The sequence below is a fragment of the Anolis carolinensis genome, unplaced genomic scaffold (genome assembly GCF_035594765.1).
Source record: "Anolis carolinensis isolate JA03-04 unplaced genomic scaffold, rAnoCar3.1.pri scaffold_12, whole genome shotgun sequence".
Taxonomy (NCBI): Eukaryota; Metazoa; Chordata; class Lepidosauria; order Squamata; family Dactyloidae; genus Anolis; species Anolis carolinensis.
The window spans coordinates 17,229,170-17,237,635 of NW_026943823.1; positions in this window are offsets into that span (position 1 = coordinate 17,229,170).

Below are 8,466 nucleotides of genomic sequence, written 5' to 3' on the forward strand. Positions count from 1 at the left end.
TGGGCATCTGTTAGGAATGCTTGAGTTGTGTCTTCCTCTGTGACAGAATGGGGTGGGACTAGATGACCTTTGGGATCCCTTCCAAATCTATAGAAAGAGACGGCTCTAGAGAACGGTTAACTCTCCATCTTTGGAGGTCTTTTTAAGCAGAGGTTGGGTGGGCATCTGTTAGGAATGCTTGAGTTGTGTCTTCCTCTGTGACAGAATGGGGTGGGACTAGATGACCTTTGGGATCCCTTCCAAATCTATAGAAAGAGACGGCTCTAGAGAACGGTTAACTCTCCATCTTTGGAGGTCTTTTTAAGCAGAGGTTGGGTGGGCATCTGTTAGGAATGCTTGAGTTGTGTCTTCCTCTGTGACAGAATGGGGTGGGACTAGATGACCTTTGGGATCCCTTCCAAATCTATAGAAAGAGACTGCTCTAGAGAACGGTTAACTCTCCATCTTTGGAGGTCTTTTTAAAGCAGAGGTTGGGTGGGCATCTGTTAGGAATGCTTGAGTTGTGTCTTCCTCTGTGACAGAATGGGGTGGGACTAGATGACCTTTGGGATCCCTTCCAAATCTATAGAAAGAGACTGCTCTAGAGAACGGTTAACTCTCCATCTTTGGAGGTCTTTTTAAAGCAGAGGTTGGGTGGGCATCTGTTAGGAATGCTTGAGTTGTGTCTTCCTCTGTGACAGAATGGGGTGGGACTAGATGACCTTTGGGATCCCTTCCAAATCTATAGAAAGAGACTGCTCTAGAGAACGGTTAACTCTCCATCTTTGGAGGTCTTTTTAAAGCAGAGGTTGGGTGGGCATCTGTTAGGAGTGCTTCAGTGGCGTCTCCCTGCATGGCAAGAGTAGATGGCACCCAGAGAAGGCTCAAGACCTTGGGAAACTACAGCTCCCAGGATCCCATAGCACTGGGCCATGGCAGATCAAAAGGTGTCAAACTAAATTACTGTATATACTCGAGTATAAATACAGTAATTACTAGACATGGCCAAAAAATCGTTTTGAACCGTATATCGGAATTATTTCGGATTGTTCTCGCTTTTTGATACGCATTCTGAGACATTGTCTCACAGCGCAACCAGCAATGTAATTCGAACCATTGTTGGCCCATTCTCTAATTGTCTCTTAATGTTTCGTTAATCCCCCCCCCCATTTAAAAAAAAATATTTTAAAAAATATTTTAATAATTTTTTTTGTTGCTACAACCTACCTTGAATGGGAGCTTAGCGCAGCCTAACATGGCTGCCGCTCCCCGGCCAATCAGAAGCTTCCACGATGGATGCAAAGGGTGTTGCTGCTGGTTCTTTCTCTTAGCAAGGGAATTTCTAGTTTTCAAAGTATCTTTGCATTCCTTGCCAGGGCATTGCTTGGTCCATTTCTAATTGAAGGCATTGGGTTGAGGCTTGTGGGATCACATAGCCAGAGACACCATGGATTTCCAGTGTCCTTCTTGCTTACAAATATAGCAAGGGAATTTCTAGTTTTCAAAGTATCTTTGCACAACTTGCAAGGGCATTGCAAATTAGATGAGGATAGCTCAAGAAATGAGGGTGGGAGAGCCCTGTAAATGTGTCCCCCCCCTTGGGTTCCTTTTTTTTTTTTTTTTGGCGATTGCGCATGCGCGTCCGCCATTTTAGAAACGTTTAGAATCATTATGAATTTTCGGAAATATCTGAATTTTTTTGGGCGAAAAATTGGAAATACTTTCTATATCGAAGGGCCAGTGCCCCCTACTTTAGAAACGAGAATTGAATTTTTTTTTTTCATCGATTGGACATGCCTAGTAATTACTACATAGCATTACTAAAGCTTCAGAGGGCTTCTGTTGAACCATTTCAAAGCTCCCTGCTTGAGCGCTGATGGCACAATCATCAGCATAGATTAAACTCTGTTCCTTCTGGCAATGACTGGTCATTTGTGTAAATGTTAAACATTGATGGAGCAAGCACACTCCCCAGAGGCAGGCTATTCTTCTGTTTTCGCCATCTGCTTCTCTGATCCTGGAACTCAACCAAAAAAAAAAATCTAAATGTCTTGAAAACCAATGAAAAGGCCCAGTTTTAATCATTTGGCTTGGGATATTTTGCACAAGGTGTTTTGTGCTTGGGATTTTTTTTTGCTCCTTCTGTCTTCAAAAAGGTGCTAAAAGAAACTGAATCATTTCTGCCAGGAAGTACGCTTCCTCCCCCACCTTTATTTGAATAATGGGCCTCTGAACAATAACGGAAAAGGAACACACAAAGCGAAACACCCCACAGGTCACCTTTATGCAAAGCGGGCCACCTTTGCATAAAGGTACTTTGCTTATATTCACGTTACCAAGGGGGGGAGAGAGTTCATATTCTGCCTAGATATGCAATGAGGTTATGCGGGGACAGAGAAACATGGGCCTTTTTCATACTATAATTCCACTTGATTCTGCCCTTTGGAAACCTGGGATTTGCAGTTCACTGAGAAGGTTCTTGCCAAACTACAAATCCCAAGGAGGTGCCAAAAAGAATAGAAACACATTACACAAAAAGGACATTATACTTCCACTTGATTCTGCCCTTTGGAAACCTGGGATTTGCAGTTCACTGAGAAGGTTCTTGCCAAACTACAAATCCCAAGGAGGTGGCAAAAAGAAGAGCAACACATTGCACAAAAAGGACATTATACTTCCACTTGATTCTGACCTCTGGAAACCTGGGATTTGCAGTTCAGGGAAGAGGTACTTGCCAAACTACAAATCCCAAGTTCCATTAGAGGCATCAAAAAGAAGAGCAACACACTGCACAATAAGGACATTATACTTCCACTTGATTCTGCCTTTTGGAAGCCTGGGATTTGCAGTTCACTGAGAAGGTGCTTGCCAAACTACAAATCCCAAGGAGGTGCCGAAAAGAACAGAAACACATTACACAAAAAGGACATTATACTTCCACTTGATTCTGCCCTTTGGAAGCCTGGGATTTGCAGTTCACTGAGAAGGTTCTTGCCAAACTACAAATCCCAAGGAGGTGCCGAAAAGAACAGAAACACATTACACAAAAAGGACATTATACTTCCACTTGATTCTGCCCTTTGGAAGCCTGGGATTTGCAGTTCACTGAGAAGGTTCTTGCCAAACTACAAATCCCAAGGAGGTGCCGAAAAGAACAGAAACACATTACACAAAAAGGACATTATACTTCCACTTGATTCTGCCCTTTGGAAGCCTGGGATTTGCAGTTCACTGAGAAGGTTCTTGCCAAACTACAAATCCCAAGGAGGTGCCGAAAAGAACAGAAACACATTACACAAAAAGGACATTATACTTCCACTTGATTCTGCCCTTTGGAAGCCTGGGATTTGCAGTTCACTGAGAAGGTTCTTGCCAAACTACAAATCCCAAGGAGGTGCCGAAAAGAACAGAAACACATTACACAAAAAGGACATTATACTTCCACTTGATTCTGCCCTTTGGAAGCCTGGGATTTGCAGTTCACTGAGAAGGTTCTTGCCAAACTACAAATCCCAAGGAGGTGCCGAAAAGAAGAGCAACACATTACACAAAAAGGACATTATACTTCCACTTGATTCTGCCCTTTGGAAGCCTGGGATTTGCAGTTCACTGAGAAGGTTCTTGCCAAACTACAAATCCCAAGGAGGTGCCAAAAAGAAGAGCAACACATTACACAAAAAGGACATTATACTTCCACTTGATTCTGCCCTTTGGAAGCCTGGGATTTGCAGTTCACTGAGAAGGTTCTTGCCAAACTACAAATCCCAAGGAGGTGCCAAAAAGAAGAGCAACACATTGCACAAAAAGGACATTATAATTCCACTTGATTCTGCCCTTTGGAAGCCTGGGATTTGCAGTTCACTGAGAAGGTTCTTGCCAAACTACAAATCCCAAGGAGGTGCCGAAAAGAAGAGCAACACATTACACAAAAAGGACATTATACTTCCACTTGATTCTGCCCTTTGGAAGCCTGGGATTTGCAGTTCACTGAGAAGGTTCTTGCCAAACTACAAATCCCAAGGAGGTGCCAAAAAGAAGAGCAACACATTACACAAAAAGGACATTATACTTCCACTTGATTCTGCCCTTTGGAAGCCTGGGATTTGCAGTTCACTGAGAAGGTTCTTGCCAAACTACAAATCCCAAGGAGGTGCCGAAAAGAAGAGAAGCACATTGCACAAAAAGGACATTATACTTCCACTTGATTCTGCTCTTTGGAAACCTGGAATTTGCAGAATTTGCAGTTCACTGAGCGGCAACTTGCCATACTACAGATCCCAAGCTCCATTGGAGCCAAATTACAAATCCCAAGGAGGTGCTGAAAAGAAGAGCAACACATTTAACAATAAGGACATTATAATTCCACTTGATTCTGCCTTTTGGAAATGTGGGATTTGCAGTTCGGATGGGGTACTTGCCAAACTACAAATCCCAAGGAGGTGTCAAAAAGAAAAGAAACACATTGCACAACAAGAACGTAATTCCACTTGATTCTGCCCTTTGGAAACGTGGAATTTGCAGTTCACTGAGCGGGAACTTGCCAAACTACAAATCCCAAGCTCCATTGGAGGCGTCAAAAAGAAGAGCAACACATTGCACAATAAGGACATTATAATTCCACTTGAATCTGCCCTTTGGAAGCCTGGGATTTGCAGTTCACTGAGAAGGTTCTTGCCAAACTACAAATCCCAAGGAGGTGCCGAAAAGAAGAGGAACACATTGCACAATAAGGACATTAAAATTCCACTTGATTCTGCCTTTTGGAAATGTGGGATTTGCAGTTCGGATTGGGGTACTTGCCAAACTACAAATCCCAAAGAGGTGTCAAAAAGAAGAGAAACATATTGCACAATAAGAACATTATAATTCCACTTGATTCTGCCTTTTGGAAATGTGGGATTTGCAGTTTAGGAAGGTGTACTTAGATTTTTTTTTGGGAAACTACAGCTCCCAAGCTTTCATTGAGTATTTCAATGAGGAGAGAAACACCACATAATAAACAGCAGCATAACGCTATTTGATTCGGCTCTTTGGGAATGCAGGGATTTGCAGTTCGAGGAGGCATACTTAAAATTTTTGCCAAACTACAAATCCCAAGCTTCCATTGGATGTTTCTAAGTGGAAAGAAAGGGGCGAAGATCCCTCTTTTTTGTCAGAGGAGACACTAAAAATAAATAAAAACAAATGGGAAAGGAATGGGGAAAACAGCAGGGAAGGAAACTATAATATTAAAAGGAAGAACAGATTGAAGGGGAGTTTCTGGGAAGCGAAAGAGGTCAGGTCAAGAATGTTTTCATCTTTCTGTCTCCTCTATTTATGCGCTTTTTAAAATTATTTTTCCATCCAAATGTGGGAAAGGAACCTTTCTGATGCACTCCAGCCGATGCTGGCATAACATTAGCATCTTCAATGGAAAAAATATACTGTATATACTCGAGTATAAGCCTAGTTTTTCAGCCCTTTTTTAAGACTGAAAAAGCCCCCCTCGGCTTATACTTGGGTGAGGGTCCTGATTGGCTTATATTTGGGTCAGCTTATACTCGAGAATATATGGTACATTTATTGTTTTTCTCTATTATTATTGGTATTATTACATTTATTTTACTCCATTATTATTATTATTATTATTATTATTATTATTATTATTATTATTATTCTCTATTATTGTTGCTACTATTACATTTATTTTACTCTATTTTTATTATTATTTATACATTTATTATTTCACTCTGTTCTTATTATTATATTTATTATTTTACTCTATTTATTACTACATGTATTATTTTCCTGTATTTATTATTATTATTATTATTATTATTATTATTATTATTATTATTACATGTATTATTTTACTCTATTATTATTAAAAGGATACATAAGCACATTTACATTGAAGAAGATGAGAATAATGATTGGATCAGAGTTGGACAGTCTTATCTTAAATTTGAGCTTGATGTAAATATTCAAAAACATTTCACCTACTGATGCCTCAGTTAATGTAATTTTATTGGTATCTATTAGACATGTCCAAAAAATCGTTTTGAATTGTATATCGGAATTATTTCAGATTGTTCTCACTTTTTGATACGCATTCCGAGACATTGTCTCACAGCGCAACCAGCAATGTAATTCAAACCATTGTTGGCCCATTCTCTAATTGTCTCTTAATGTTTCGTTAATTTTTCCCCCCCATAACATTTTTAAAATTTTTTTTAAAATTTGTTTCTGCAACCTACCTTGAATGGGAGCTTAGCGCAGCCTAACATGGCTGCCGCTCCCCGGCCAATCAGAAGCTTCCATGATGGACGCAAAGGTGGGGGATAACGTCCTCTGAGTCCACATGGAAGATTGCCATACAAGCCCAGTGTGTAGCGATTGCGCATGCGCGTCCGCCATTTTAGAAACATTTAGAATCATTACGAATTTTCGGAAATATCCGAAATTTTTGGGTGAAAAAATCGGAAATACTTTCTATATCGAAGCGCCAGTACCCCCTACTTTAGAAACAAGAATTGAAACATTTTTTTCATTGATCGGACATGCCTAGTATCTATTTTTATTTCTGAAATTTACCATCCTCGGCTTATACTGGAGTCTATGTTTAACCAGTTTTTTGTTGGTAAAATTAGGTGCCTCGGCTTATATTCGGGTCGGCTTATACTCGAGTATCAGTGCATCTTGTGATATATGGAAATATGTGGCTTCTTTATTTTTCTCGTTATTCGCTGTCATGGAGGCAGGGACTGAGACTTGGGTGAAGTTCTGGGTGAAAAGGAGGAGTGAAAATGAGGGAAGGAGGGTGCTGCGGGTTCGAGAGGTGAAAGATGAGCCATGACACCCCAGGAAGGATCTTGCGCAAAGCAACGCTTTCCGAAACCTGTGGTTATTGTTGGGGCTGCGGCACAAAGGGCTCAGGGGACTTCGAGGGCTGTGGCTTGCCAGTTAGCTGATGGTAGGTTGAGCCACTTGCAGTCTGTTCAAACACTTGGGAAACGTTTACGCACAAGGCCTTTGAGGCTGTTTTCGCTTTGCAATTGCAGCTATTGGTATTCGTAACTTCATTTTCCTCCCTAATGGGGACTCAAGGCAGCTTGCAAGTTCATATGATTCCATTTTATTATATGTGCCCGGCCACGCGTTGCTGTGGCATTGTCTAGTGGTGTTGGTGAGAAATTGTTGAGGTAGTGGTGGTATTGAATGTCTGTTGTATGGTTGTCTTTATGTTTAGTATGCACACTGAAGTGGATTATATGGCAGTGTGGAGTCAAGATAATCCAGTTCAAAGCAGATAATATAAGATTCTAAATGGGTTATATAGATGTGTGGAAGGGCCTTGAGTCTACACTGCCATATAATCCAGTTCAAATCTGATAATCTGTGGAAGAGGCCTAAGTGAGGTCTAACTCTGCCTGTCCCCTGGGCTGAGTAGGTTGCTAGGAGACCAAGTGGGCGGAGAGTAGCCTTCAAACTGGCAGCAATTGGATAAAAACTATTATTCCTCTCCCTGTAATTAGGACTTTATTTTTCTTTTCTTTTTGTTGTATCAACCTAGAGCCATGAATGATGGGTTGTATTGTCAAATTTTGAGGTTGGGGGGTCTGTAGTTTTGTTGTTTTGTCCGCTGCCCTGATGCCATCACTCTTTTATATATATAGAAGACTAGCTTGAGAACCCAGCGGTGCCCGGGTTATTTGAAAAAAACATTATTTGTATTTGAATGTTAAGTATTCTAAGTTTGGAGTGGGTGAACTACAATTCCCAGAATCGTGGGTCAATCCTCCCCAAACCCTACCGTATTCAAAGTTGGCCATTTTGGATCCGTGTCCCAAGTGTGGTCCAGATCTGTCGTTGGCTGGTCATCGCCTGGCTGCAGTTCTCTCTGGATGGGGGTGAACTACTACAACTCCCATTTTCCTGGGGCAATTGTCCCAAAACATTTATCAGTATCCACAGTAGGCTATATTGAGTCTGTGTGCCAAGTGTGGTCCACATCTGTCATTGCCTGGGTTCCGTGGTCTTTGGATGCAGGTGAACTACAACTCCCAAAAGCAAGGCCCATTCCCACAAACCCCTGCAGTATCTTCAGTTTGTCATGAGGTTTCTCTGTGCAAATTTTGGTCCCGGTCCATTGTTGGTGGGGGTCACTGTTTCTCTGGATGCAGGTGAACTATAACTCCCTTTTCTCCAAACTTGTCCAATATGTTGTATTGGTTATGGGGGCTCTTTGTGCCAAGTTTGGTCCAGGTCCATCATCGGTGGGGTTCGATTGTAGGTGAACTATAAATCCCAGTACCGACTACTCCCAAATGTCCAGGCCAATTCCCCTCAAAACCCACCAGTATTCAAATCTGGACATATCTGGTATGCATGGCAAGTTTGGTCCAGACCCATCATTGTTTGGGTTCATAGCGTTCTGGGTGTAGGTGAACTACAACTCCTCTACATTCTCCAGTAGGAGTCACGGTGCTCTGACTTGATGCAGGGTGA